At 39.6% G+C, this 14,456-nt stretch overlaps 1 protein-coding gene and 1 long non-coding RNA gene across 8 annotated transcripts in view; one reads left to right on the top strand and one right to left on the bottom strand.

The window, feature by feature from the left end:
- The window catches only part of Sobp (sine oculis binding protein homolog), a 155,227-nt gene that overhangs the window by 48,692 nt on the left and 92,079 nt on the right, over window positions 1–14,456 (bottom strand). The gene's annotated exons all lie outside the window — the stretch shown is intronic.
- Window positions 4,594–10,025, top strand: LOC110344089 (uncharacterized). Its single transcript, XR_002386385.2, has 2 exons — window positions 4,594–4,903; window positions 9,187–10,025. It is a non-coding gene; the product is annotated as an uncharacterized LOC110344089 (long non-coding RNA).

Raw genomic sequence — 14,456 nt, 5'->3', positions numbered from 1 at the left:
CCTATGTTTTTCCTATGTATTAACCTTTAGTTAAAAGCCTTTAAGACTGAGCTGTGGCAGATAATCTCTTGGCAGAAGGCAACTAGCCAAGCAAGAGGCAGGACCCCTCCATTCCATCACCTGTTACCTGCCCCCCTTCAACCCTGCTGGCCTTTGCAGTCTGGAGAAGGGGCCTGGATGGTCTTTAAGGCTCTCCTTTGACTTGCTCTATTCCCATTGGCATGTTAAAAAAGAGATACTGCAGCATATAATATGTGAGAAGAAATGTGGGAAGCACAAAGGCTGCCTGGCTGGTTGATGGCTAACCTGTTCAGCGTAAGGGGCAGTATTTGAGAGTGGAGGCTGGACATGCTGAAAGGTGAGAGAAAGGAATTGGAGGACAGGAGGAAAGGGCTTGGAGCAGGCTGCTAGGGGGACTGGGACCTGCAGGTAAATGTGGCCAGGGAGAAATTTCTGGGGCCAGGAGTTCAAAGAATTTTTAGGAACTGGAATGTCATGTTTAATTTTTAAGTTTTTCATAGAGCTATGATATAAAAGCCCTTTGCTAACTTGAACCTTTAGTAAAAGTTGTTGCATGCACATGCACACGCATGTGAGGACTCAAGCACATGCCAGACTCTGGTTTAGAGAATCTAAAATATCAAACTCACAGGCTCCAAAGTGCTGGCATAATTCACAGGCCTGGATCCAGACACCTCACTTCAGGGTGTTATTTTACCACATATCTCTAGGGGGTGCCCTCATAAGCATAATGTAAAGGCCTAGAGAACCTGCCTATTCCCTGTCCTCACAGTTCTTAAGTTTCCATGGGGGAGAGGGGGAGACAGTTACAAGGGGGTAGGGGGAGGTTGGGGGATAAGGTAGAGGTAGGCCAGTGAAGGCACAGGCTTGAGCTTAGAGAGACCTCACTCCCTTCAGGCAAGACCCTCCTCTATTTATAAAGATGGTGCCCAGGTCTCTAGGACAGAATGGACAGTGAAGCAGAATTACATCACAATAACCACAGCACACAAAAACAGAATTTACCCAAATTCAGTATGAAAGGACTTACTTGAGGCTGCTGAATCTGCTAACAAGTGTTTCAAAGATGACAAAACCAACAAGCAAGCAGCATAGGAATACTAATAGAAAACCAGAAACAGTCAATCCGGCTTAGACAGCTTGATTATATATTTGCGAACCTGTTGGCTTTTGTTTATGACTTTATATTTCATATGTGTATTATAGATGGGAAAAATTACTCCCAGTTCAACACAATGGACATTAAATATGTCAATAATTTATGGTGTTCTCAAAAGAATGACACTATTTTCAAATGCTGGACCGTGTGAATTCATTTGAGCACCACTGATTTATGAAAATATTGTGAAATAGGGAAAGGTGTGCAAATCTTGGGACATGCGGTCATCACGCTATGGCCAAGGCTCTGTTGTGTGTATAATGCCCCAAACAAGGGATGCCCTCCACTCAATACAGCCCTAAATCTCAGCCCAGCAAATGAGGAAACTTTCCTATGGTGATCTAAGTCTCTCAATCCAAACTTATCTTCTTCTCCTCTGTTTCTTAAAATTATTATAAGGGTTGGGGAAGCTCTAGGCCCTCAGAGAAAGGCCTGGCACATTTTGCCTCTGCCTTGCTTTCCCAGAAATGTGTAAGGACATCTTGGGGTATCTCACTCCTCTCTGCAAAGGGTCTGATGTGGACAGCTGCATCGGCTTGATGCCTCTCTCCAAGCACAGAGGTTTCCTTTGTGCCCCTGCAGTCCTTTTTTCAGGCTTCTATTACATGGTACTTACACTGCTTTTGAGACACTTTTCCACTGTGTTTTAAAAGCCAGCCCTGGCATGTCTATAAACATCAGTTCATATTCCTGGAATAAATCTTTTTTGTGTTTCATCCTCTTACCCACAGGGATACAGATGGCATGTTTTATGTGGCGGCCACTATTTACAATTCAACCCCATGGAGGTCCATGAGATGCCACAAATGTAGCCCACACAGGAAGACAGCCCCTTGGGCAGAGACACTTGTCCCAACAAGCCAGGAGTGCAAGGAAAGGCCACACCCTGAAAGCACATGGGCCAAGGCACCCTCCACAAAGGGTCGGTGGGGTCCTGGGCATCCCTGAAGGCACACAGGAGGCAGACTCCCCTCAAGTGACAGCGGAGGGTACATGGCCAGCAGCTATAGGCAGGGAAATGGCACACAGTGCCCAAAAGTGGCTGTAGACTTTAAAACACCAACAAAGAAAATCCGTCCCTATCCTACTGAGAAAGCTCACCACATTCATTTGCATGTTCATGAGCATCTGCTAGCTGAGTATCAACATCTCCTTTTTATTCTGATGGACAGCCATTAATCACAGTAGATATGACCTTGTCAGTACCTCACTAAGGGGACAATGACAGTGGGGTTTATTTGTGAGGGAGAAGAGAGGGAAAGGAAGAAGAATCCCTTTACTCTGAGGAAGCCCGGCCGCCTCTGTCTCACACTAAGATAGCATTTGCGGAAAATGTCAACAGATTGCTTCTTGAGTTTGAGCTGTGCAGACATCAAAAGCTTATTTTAACAGGGCATTTTGCTTAAAATCGCTCAGTTGGTTTAGGCATTTAGAATGTCTCTGACTATATGATTTGAATTAAGAGGTTCTCATTGGGTTTTATTGGTTTAGCACAAATCAGGGCATAACTGGAAAGACTCCTTCACAGAACCAGACCCTTTAGGCCATTAATGTAGTAAAACTTGTTCTTTGTGTTGCATTTTTAGTTTCTCTCTCTCTCAGTATCTCTCTCTCTTTCTCTCTCAAAATCTCTCTCTCTCTCTTGCTCTCTCTCTCTCTCTCCTTTGTTGCTATGCAGAGGCTTAGTGCTCCTGCATGGGGATCAGTTCCAGACTTTGGTTTGATTTCAAACAAGCCAAGCACATTTGCCTGAATTTGATTTCAAAAGGTTTTCCTATTTCTCTCATCAGGAGATTGAAGGGAGCTGAGAGGCAAGTCACTGTCTGAGTTCCAATAATGCTGCCTTGATTTTGCCAGTGTCTGGTATGACTCAGTAGACACAGTTAGGTGGACCACCCCTGCTTCCCCACAACTCTGCCCTTGCTGTCCAGTCAGGACAGAGTCTCCAAAGGCTAACTGCAAATAATGCCCTTTCCCTCCCTTTTTACTTTTCTTTCACTCTTTCTTTTCACATTCTCTCTCCATATCACATTGACTAGATCTGACTCAAAAAGTTAATGGTAATTGCTCTCATCTTAATTTAGAAAAGAGAGAGAAATGAGTGTAATTTGCAGATGTGAGCACAGGTCATTACAGGTGTGTTATATTAGTGTATTCATGAGACCTCTGAGACCAGCATGCTGAGCTATCCAATAACTTTCTTAATGTGTAATTACACACCATCGAACTATAATTGATTAATTGAAAAGAGAATGTAGGCAGATGTGAGGGCAAGTCTTCTGCTGCTCATTAAATGAATATGTCCTTGCTTCTCTTTAATAAGTTAAGTGGAACTACTCAAAAGCAATCAAGTCAGTAGTGAAATTCATTAAATTTTAAGTAATTATTGGTATTAAATTCTGTAATAAAATTCAAGACTTTGCATAGTTCTATTTCAAAAAGAAGTATGATAATTCTATGGGGCCAATTTAACAGAATGAGGATTCCAAAGAAAACTATGTCTTGGACTGAATTCTGTGTAAAAATCAGCAGAGAGGAAGAGAGAGGTGGACAAGGAGGAGGAGGATGATGCACTGCCTGACACCTGCAGTTGATGATGTGCAAAATGTCCCTTCAATATAGGAGTGTAGTGGTGTTTACTAAGTAATGTTTTCATTTAAAATCTTAATCAAAATAGTTGGAAAAAAATGAAAAAATACCTTTTTTAAAATCTAATGCCCTGAGTACTACATTTGATACTTTTTCTAACAGCTCAATGTGAAAATCAATACAGTAATTGAATACAATAGTAGTTTGGTGTAAAAGAGAATGCAGGGAGTTGAAAGCGTCTTGGAGAAAATTCTTTCTGGAGCATACTCTCTTTGGGGAAACAGACTGGGGCTATCAGGGTGATGGAGGGGTGCCTTTGATTAGGGATGGAGCCACAGATACTTCCCAGAGTCCATAAGTGGTTCTTACAGAGTCTACCACTGTTCATCTGCCCAGAACCTGGATGACTCCAAAATGTGGGAGAGAGGACCAACTCAGCAATGCTGCCACATTCCAGGTATTCCTGACAACCCCCCAGACTCAGGAGAGACCTTGGAGTCTGAGCCAATTGTAAGAACAGCCAATAGAGAGCCACACTAAACTGGCTTACTCATTCATTCACACCTGAAGTATTTCATAAGCACCTACTCAAAACTTGTGTTACGATGATTTTATATACACATATAGTTCACTAATATAATGATATGTATAGTTTCATAGAATATAGTAAATGTATAATGATCTTGTAAAAACTAGAGGTGGAAATCTATAAAATCTAGTCTGTTTATACCCTTAAGTGACATAAAATGAGGCCCCTAGGACAGGCATGCTGAAATATTCAATAACTTTCTTAATGTGTAATTACATACCATTGAACTGTAGGACCATCTTATGCCCTGCACATAGTAGCTTCTCAGTAAAAGTTTGCTGACTAAATAATGGAACCTGTGACATGGACTGTGAGGACAGCATGATGGCATGTGGCACCTGCCTGGAGCCTACTTAAAGTATGGACACGTGGAGAGTAGAAATGTTAATGTCTTGGCCAGGATAAGATAAAGATGGAGATGATGGCAGTGGAAGTGGAGAACTGATTCTAGAACCCAGGCTTCGGCTCCAACCATCAGCATCCTTAAGGGTCCCAGCATCCCTTTCTCACAATAGAAGACTGGAATTGGAAACTCATGAATTTTGGTCAGTTTTGTTTGAACAACAGATTCAACCACATATTTTTAAATCTGTATTTCAAAAGCTGAACATAACTTTGTAGGATTAGTTTTACAATTTAAAACTAATCATTGCATTTTCATTGCTCACTGGAGCTCTCATTGAAGACATCCAAGGCTGTCAGGCTGCCAGTTCCTGAAGGGACCATTCACAACCGGGCCTCGTGAGAGGCAGCCGCACTGCAGCCCTGACTAGACACACAGAGTAGGGGGATATGTGGCTCGTACCACTTTCGTAGGAGGAGAGAAAAGGATTTTATGTCTACTCTACTCCAGTTGGGGAAAAAAAATGTCCAGTCCTCACACACATGTAGTTTTAGAAAGCATAACTAAAGCTAAAAATACATTAGACTAACTAGGCATATTAAGCAAAGAAAGAAATAAAAGCCAGGGCAGTGGAAAGACATTAGGTCTCATTTTCTGTTTGCATGTTCTCTGGTCATTATAGGCACCTTATTGTCCTACAGATCATTTTAATACTGAATGTGATCACGATAATCTGTGTATGAGCAACCCAACTATGTTAAAGAGGGGCCCTTTTTAAGGGAGATGCTCTGGAGTTTTAACAATTTCACCACACTTTACTTACATTATTTTTGGTTTTTCTTTCTGTTTTTCATTTTTATGACTACAACCGAATACCAAATATATTCCAGACAGACCAAAGGAAAACTGAGTCTTATCAATCAATAATGAAATGCCCAAATAATATATTTTGAAACTTAACAGCATATAAAAAAGATGGCCAAAACAATGGGTGGTTATGTTCACTTCCAAAAGACAAGTAGAATTTTAAATGGTTAGTTAATTCAAATAATCTGTGAATGTGGCATTATAAGAAATTTAATTTGGAGGATTAAGTAGCAAATCCTTTTGGTTGATACTCTTTTTTCTCAAAAATCATTTTATATTAGTTCAATGTCTAATTTAGCAAACCCAGTATACTCAATAAAAAGTTTTTTCGTTGATGAGGATCTTGAAACTATTTAGGATTATTATTGCATAAATACAGTGGACCCTTGACTTATGAACTCAATTTGTTCTCGAGGGCTGGTTGTAACTCAAGTTGGTCAATGAAGGCTCAGGCTCCTCTACACAGCTTTCAAAGTCTCTCTCCTGCATACAGGCAGATCTCAGTGTCCTTAGAGAGACATTGGCCCAGGATTTCTCAGTTAACCCCACATAGGAAAGGATGTTGTAATGTTCCTTCCAGAACTCTTTAAGGGTTTAATCTGTATCTGAGACCATCTGGAAGCACAAGTAGCCAGGATTCGGGTTGTAACTCAAGACCCTGTTCCTAAGTTAAAACTAAAATTCCAGTCATTATCCAAGTTGTTTGTATGTCACACCAGCCATACTCGAGGATCCACAGTACCAGTTCTCCATCTAGAGTCCTCTACTGTGCAAACTGTAAAGAACAATCTAAATCCAATCATCAAAAGCTGTGTAGCATAAGATTCCCTTGTTACTTTTTAGAAACAGTAATTCTGGCTCTTCATGTTTTTTGTTTGTTTGGTTGGTTGGTTAGTTTGGTTTATTTTTTGAGATGGGGATCTCAATATGTTATTCAGGCTGGCCTTGACCTCATTGTGTAGCCCAGGCTGGCCTTGAACTCACAGCAATCCTCCTATCTCAGCCTCCCAAGTGCTGGATTACAAACCTGTGCCACCACACCCAGCTCATGTGACTTATTTAATAGCATTTCCTTCTTTCTCTTAAAAGCTGAGCATAAAAGAGGATTGTACTGTATTTCCTTCTATGAACATCTATTCTGTGTCAAACATGCTATATTATCTTATTTGATTTTCACACCAATCTTCGATGGTATATACAATTAATATTCCCATTTTCCAGATATGGAAACTGACCTTCCCAAGGCCACAATGCCTGTAACCCATATAGCCAGGAAGTGAACTAAGTTTGATAGTTCCAGGGCACATACACTGCAAGGCCTGTATGTCACTTTCAGAGGGAAAGGGCGACTGCATTTTTGTTGATGGAGCTTCTATCCCTCTTTAAATAATTCAAATTTTTGAACCTTCTTTCCTAGTTTATATTTCTACAGTTTAAATCACTGTGATCACTGAATCATTCTAGATCACAAATATTTTTAAACTCCAGTTTTTTGTTTCTACTCTGATCTTGTTTTTCCCACTTCATACAACTAGTGACTTAATTAACACCCTTACCCAAAAATCTAAATTTATAAGAAAATGAGCTTGAAATGAAATCTTCATCAATTAGGGCTGGGGATTTAGCTCAGTGGCTCCGCCACCTGCCTCACAAGCACAAGGACCCAAGTTCGATCCCTGGTACAAAAAAAAAATCTTCATCAATTATTTCCATTAAGATGACCATAAGAAGTTGATGGCCAGGAGCAGGGATTTAGCTCAGTGGCACCGCGCCTGCCTCACACATGCAAGGTCCTGAGTTCAATCCCCAGTACCAAAAAAAAAAGAGAAGTTGATGGCCAATATTTTTGGACATTCATTTGCAGTCTCTTTGCAGTTGCCTTCCCATCTGTGAGGGCTCTATCCTCATTATACTGTGCCTGAACTGTTCTATCTTCAAACATTTCCCCGGGCCTCCTACAATCTAGGAAAGCACTTCTTTCATAATACTACTTCCTGGGTCAAGTATCTAATAAAGATCCATATAGCAAAAAAACCAAAAGTAAAATTTAACTGCTTTGCTCTCACTGTTCTTAGTCATCTGAACACCATGATCTACCAAATGAATTCTATCCTCACCACCCAGAGAGAGACACCAGTCTATGCTTTCACACTGTGTGCATGGTGCTCATCTCCCTCACTGTCGTCCCACTGACACTCACCCTCCAAGGACCAGCCCAACTTTCCTTTCCTCTGAGGACCTATTCTCATAATTCTAGCCCACCATTTCTTCTTATTAAATGACCTTTGACTTCCTAACTGAACACATACATATTTTAATGTGCCTTTCTATTCTTTAATCACCATACTGCCCTATCTGACACTTTACACTGGAATACATTGTTCATATAAGTATAGTTTGTCATCTCCTTAGGAGGAGAATCCACATTTATACTTTGTTAGTACTGTAACAAATTACTTTTAAGCACAGCAGTAAAGCAGTGGGTGACAGTAGGCACCCAATAAAATGTATGTCAACTGAAAGACAAATATCTTCAAAATCTAGGTGACACACACACCCTAGCCACCTACTAGTAGGCTAATTCTATTTTTTGAGATGTGTGCATGGCACTAAATTCCCAGATTTTTTAAAAAGGTTTTACTTTATATAGACATTGCATTGCCTTATAGACATGCACTGTATACAAAAGCACAAATCAGAGATATAAGAAACTATTCAGACCAAATAAACCAGGAAGAATATATTTCTCAAGAAAAGGTATTTTGAGTTTAAATTATTAAAATTGGCTGTCTTCATTGATGCAGCTCAATTTTCAACATGGCTGATTTGATGACAGAATACTGTTTAAAAATAAAAATGCATGAAAGCTAAGGAAAAATAAAAATTTTATTATAACTTGATATTTCCACATTATTTTTTATGTATTTGCATGTAAAACATCAAATTAGTATAGAAAAATACTACATAAATGTTTGTGATGAGTTAAATGTCATACTTATAAACACTTTAGTTATGCTTTAGTTTAATTTCATTTTCCTTTATATGCATAACTACATTTCAACAAGGATATGTTATCTTCATATATATATTTTTTAATACATTTTCAAAATTCAAGCTATCTGGTAAATATATAAATATTTCTCCAAGCCAAAGCTAGTGTTTAGTTCCCTGAAACAATGTGAAAATTAAAAGCATCACTGATTGAAATGGCCACATATTGGAGGCTCCCTAAATATTTCATATAACTTAATCTGGGACACTTTCCACGTGAAGGCCTTCTCCTATCACATGCTCAATATTTAAATATATTCTCTTCCTCCTCATCACAGACCTAACCACTTAAAAATGTTTAGGTGAGTGTTTTCTCCTCCCCATCCACACAATGGAGTGTATAGCATATTCAGATATAGTGTTAGAATCAAATTCAGATTTGAATTTTCCATTCAAAGGAAAACAAACTATATTGAGATCTGTACACCATAAATACCAGAGTATTCCACACAATTGAGTTTGAGATGCAACTTTTCCTGTACTACAATCTGATGCCCTAAACATAGATAATAAAATTCTGAAGTGTAGGAAACACACTTATGTGTATGTACTTCATCTCTTCTGCAGGTTGGAAACTTCTCCAAGAGATACTGATTAGGGCTAAGGACATCTTAATTTATAAAACTATATGTTTTCCTGATGCAATTGGCAGCTTCTTCCATCAAGATAGAGCAAGAGATCATTGCTCCTCTTCCAATGTATCTTTACAACTTTTCAGGAGAAATACTGAAAAACTTTGGATGCACAACCCAAAGTTGAACACTGAGTAACTTTCTGCATAATTAAGGCAAGTGTATTGTTTACTATTTTAAACCCAGCTTAGCTGGGATATGTCCTAAGTAGTTCAGCATCCTGTTTGCAAGAATGAACAGAGCCGTCCATCAGCTCCACTGATGGCAAAGTGTACAGCAGTAAAATGCTCAGCCAAGATAGCCAGAAGCCAACCTCAACTCCACCTCATCAGCAACAGACACATAATCCAAAATCAACTTTCAAGCATTTCATTTTTACCTGGACTAGAACCAGGGAGATGGGAATATGCTCATTCAACAATAGTCCTTGAGAATCTCGCCTGCATACTTCATTGAATTTATATCATCACTGGTTGTTAAGAAGCCATTATTTTAATATCACCATGGAGAAAGCACTGCCAATTAAACAATGACAGGTCATCAATTGTAATATGTGACTCTCATTTCCTAGTTGTTAAAATGTTAGAATTGAAGCATATCTGAGAGTCCAGGAAAAATGGTGTGAACCAAGCATGGTTCTCCGGGACCCAGCAATGAACAAGACCAAAAAAGCTCCTGCCTCATTGAGCTCTCGGCCAGGGGAGCCTCATCTGGAATCGAAGAGAATGAGCACAGCAGCCAGCAGGACTCAGTTCCTGGTTGTATATAGCTATACAGTAGGGAGGAGGAGCAGTTCCAAAGAGCTCTCCTGGAAAGCTGACTCCTCAGATCAGAAAAGCAGGAACTATACAAAAGCCACAATCAGAAAAGACATCTGAAGCCAAAACACAACAAGAAAATACATTACTTTAAAGATTCTTGTTTTCTTGTACTTGCTCATTTGCAGCTTAATCTTAGGTTTCTATCATCTTTCTTCCCTTTTAAAACTTCTTTTCCCCAGTCCTTTATCATCTCCACATTTCCACCTCTAATTTCTTGCCTCCTTTACTACCTACATGTCATTCCTCTCAACTCTAAATATTTTTATACTTTTTCCCTTCTTCTTCCAAGAAAATTTCATTAGTTTGCTCTGACCATAAACCATGTATGATTAATTTAGTTCTCATTGGTTACTTGTGTGCTTTTATATCAATGATATCCTGTTCAATTTCCTGGTTTTGCTTGATATATGATCTACAGTTTCCTGGAAGCCATCAGAGCAAATTCTCTTTGGTATTTTAGGTAGTTGTTCAGTTCTAGCAATTAAACCAATGAGGAAAAGTGTGACTGACAGCTGACTCCCATATGCTACTTTATGGCCAGAAGTCTCAAAGGAAATAAATCCATTTACCATGAGGAATATAGCCCTATCAAATCAAAATACTTCAAGCCTTTTAAAATTGACTTTAGTAATCATAAAAAAGTATCAAAATCGTCAAATGGAAACTTATCATTTATACATAATTATGGCTGTCAGATTTTAAAAGCAAACTCAAATGCTTATATCACATTGAAAAACATATTTTCTATAGTTTAAGCTGTTATATTAATGTCCCAAGTCTACAGAATTAAATATATATATATATACTTTGGTCCTGTTTTTGACAATTTATTAGGCACTGGGAAACCTTAAAACATTGACATGTCCTTTGGAATAAGCTGCCCTTCCTAACATTCCCCATAGATGTTCTTTTTGACATCAGAAGCCTACCAAAGAACTGTTACTAAAAAGATGCTAGAAAGAGGATCTGAATTAATTTCTTAATTCCTTCATCTACAATCATAGATTGAATTCCTTCTCTGGCCCTGGGATGAAAAAATGTGTAAGACCTGGTCCCTCCCCTGAGAAGGTAGCAGACCACAGTGTCTTCCTGGAGAACATACGCTCTTCCATATCTGGCTCTGGCTCTAAGAACTATTGTGATGTGCTGTGCGAGAAGTCATGAAAAATATACCATTATGCCTCAGACCTTTTTTGTGCAAGGGCCTTATAACTAAAAGGCAAAGATCTCCCATGCTCTGGAAAAAGAAGCCTGCTGGGAACTAAGGGCCTCTGAACAAATCATAGCCCCTACTCCCCTAAAAGCCCCTATATCAGACCAGAAGCTAGAAAACTCTAACCATTCCCCAGGTGGCCTCTCCCCCAAATAAGGGAGCTTAAAGGGGAGTTAAAATAGGGCCTGCACAGGTGGAAAGAGAAAGGAGATGGTCCGCTGTGGTCCAGAGGGTCTTTATATAGTAAAAGAAAAAGGACTAGAATCACAAGACCATGGCAGTCATGGGAGCCGAGAGACAGAGAGGAGAGGGAGAGGGAGGGAGGGAGGGAGGGAGAGGGAGAGAGAGAGAGAGAATGGGGAGAGGGAGAGGAGGGAAAGAGAAACAGCAGACACAGCTGGAGAATAAGGTGAAGCAATGGCACAGACAGTGGGAGAGGGCTGGGCAGGTGAAGCACTACAGCTCAAGTGGCATCGGTCCCTTCACCTGTGTTACAGTCTAGATGGTCTTGCTAGAGAGCAAAACTGTGCCACTCATACTGGAAATGCCCTATTCTTTAGTCCAAGATTGTTACTTTTACTTCCAGAAAGTTTTATTTAAAAAAATAATAATGCAAAAAACTACAAGACCATAGGAATAGCCTTAGACTAAAGATATCCAGAAAACAAATTCTCTAGAGGATAATTAGTTCCTGGGGAGCTCTGGATCATTCTACTCCTTTGGGGCTACTTCAATTACTATTCAGGAACCTAGTACACAGAATACTATACATATGCATATGCATATGTCATATGATGTTTTATTTGATGTGGTGGGAGTCCAAGTGTGTCACCGTGAATTCTAACTTTCAGCTTCTATGCTGCTTAGCCATAACAACAGAGCAATAGTTTGTAAACTCAAGTTGAGCTGGGGCATAAATCTGGCTTTGTTTAGAACAATGGTATTAAGGGGAGGGCCTTTGGTCAATTGCACCTATTTTGGAAAGCTTATTAACTTTCAAATGAAATACGGCAGTTCCTATCACCTTTGGAGAGTTCTCATATCTCTATGATCTAGCAAGAAAGTTCTAGCAATGGCTAATATTTGACAGCAATCCAAAATTTTCTCTCATTGCTGTAAGGAGGATAACATGTACTGGTAGGCTGGGCTGGGCTGATCTTATTTTAAAATAAATATATTTAGAACCAAAGGCCTGGGAGCAAAAAGGATTCAAGTCATTGTTAGGACTTCGTAAACTTGGTCTGACTGCTGTGGCCTTGGCCGGTAAGGAGGGATGAGTACAGTGCATAACCAAGAGTTATTTGTTTTATGCACGCATAGTTCCAAAGCTCCAATTCCGAATTTAATTAATATCAGCGAAGTCTTTCAAGCTAAGGAAGAGGGATACTAGTCTTTGTAAAAAAATTTAAAAACTTTCAATACCACCAAAAAAATAATGTAGTATATATGCTATAATGCTCTAGCCAAAAAAAGACTTAGGGAGAAAAAGGATATATGAAACAAGATTAGCCTTGAGTTAGTAATTCCAAGGTGAAAGGTACATGGGAGACTAGGATAAAACTCACTGCTCTAGTTTTATGTATTTATGTAATCTACAAAAGTGTTAAGAATTTCCATGAAATAAGACAACTAAAATCCAGACTCAATAGGATGGTGTCAGTTATTCGACCACCTACAAATGCCTCCCCACCCCTTAGCCTTTGGGTACTCAACTCTTGGCCATCTGAGACAGTAGCCCACATACAGGGCATCTGGCTTGCATTTTCCCACCTCCCTCCCTTGCCCATACTACTTCCCTCTTCTTGGAAAACCTCCTTCTCTTATGCACCAGCTCCAACTGTCAAAATCCAACTCCTATAAGGCCTAGATCGAAGGTATCTGCCTTTAAGTCTTTAGTGACAGAATAAAGAAATAATCTCATTCTCTCATTCTCCTTTGTACCCCAAAATTTTATTCATACTCTTCCATGACAAAGCTCACTGTGTGATAACAATCATGATTATAATGAATCATAATGATAGCGGCTAACATGTACTGAGTGCTTACTATGTACCAGGCCCTTTTAAAATACTTTCAATTCCTCTAACATTCTCTGACCTTGTTGCCTTTTATTATCACATTTTAGAGATGAAAATTTGAAGCTCAGGGAGTCCAAGAGGTGAGCCAGGGGTCCAGTGTTATGTCAGATATTTGACGATAAACATTGTCTTTGTATTTATGACCCTCAGTCAGAAAGTCTAAGTAAGGAAAACTCCGCTTTTTGACCTGACAGCCTACATACTTGATGACTACAATACTGTATATGTTTTGCTCTTTCTACTGTAATTGTAAACTCCTTTTGGAAGGGATTGCATCTTATTCTATTTTGTGCCTCCATCTGCATTGTCTAGTACAGTGATGGTGAACCTTCTAGGGCTTTCCATGATAACAAACAGCCCACTGCAGCACAGGTGCCATAGGTTCACCACCACTGGTCTAGTACAATGCCTTGTGCATTGAAGATGTTCAGTAAAGTCTCATTAACTGAGGACTGCATTAACACAGGGTATTTCTCCTGCAAAGGACTACATGCAACTTTTATAATCCACCTGCCTGCCTCCACAAGGAAATGAGATGGAAAAATCAGCCCACAGAATAATAGCCTAAGCTCTTTCCTCCCCATCGTCTCTGTTCACAAGGCCACAAAACTAAAATAGTTTTCATCTTCTCCCTACACTGGCATCGTAAGTGACCAGAAAGAATTCTTTTGCATACTATTTTTACTTAGCCTCCCAGCTGTGGGCTCCCTCCCTCTCTCTCTGTGCAAAACCCTCATCCCTAACAGCCTGAGAAAAGCCATAGGGATTCAGACTTTGTCAGGCAATGACTCAGGGATCTGAAACTGAAGAGAACAAGCTGGCTTTCCCCTTGAACTTCCTTTCTCTTATTTTCCCTTTCAGGACTTCTAAACCTGACTTTTTTCCAACCAAATAATAACTACATCACTTGCTACTATTCTGTGGTTACATTTTGACCTTCTTGAATACAGTGATCTTCTCTGTACTGGTCCTAAAACAATTTGGGATGTAGACTCAGTTGTCTTTCTTTCCTTCTTCAAAACCTCTCAACATCCCTCTTCTTCTAGTCATAGGTCTTTCTCTCCAAGGACCCAACTTCTGCTGTATTTCTATA

The sequence above is a fragment of the Heterocephalus glaber genome, unplaced genomic scaffold (genome assembly GCF_053883595.1).
Source record: "Heterocephalus glaber isolate CG9 unplaced genomic scaffold, H.glaber_assembly_v1.0 deba00000942, whole genome shotgun sequence".
NCBI classification, from domain to species: domain Eukaryota; kingdom Metazoa; phylum Chordata; class Mammalia; order Rodentia; family Bathyergidae; genus Heterocephalus; species Heterocephalus glaber.
Note: the sequence above shows the minus strand (reverse complement) of the source record. Positions and strands in the feature narration are given on the sequence as shown.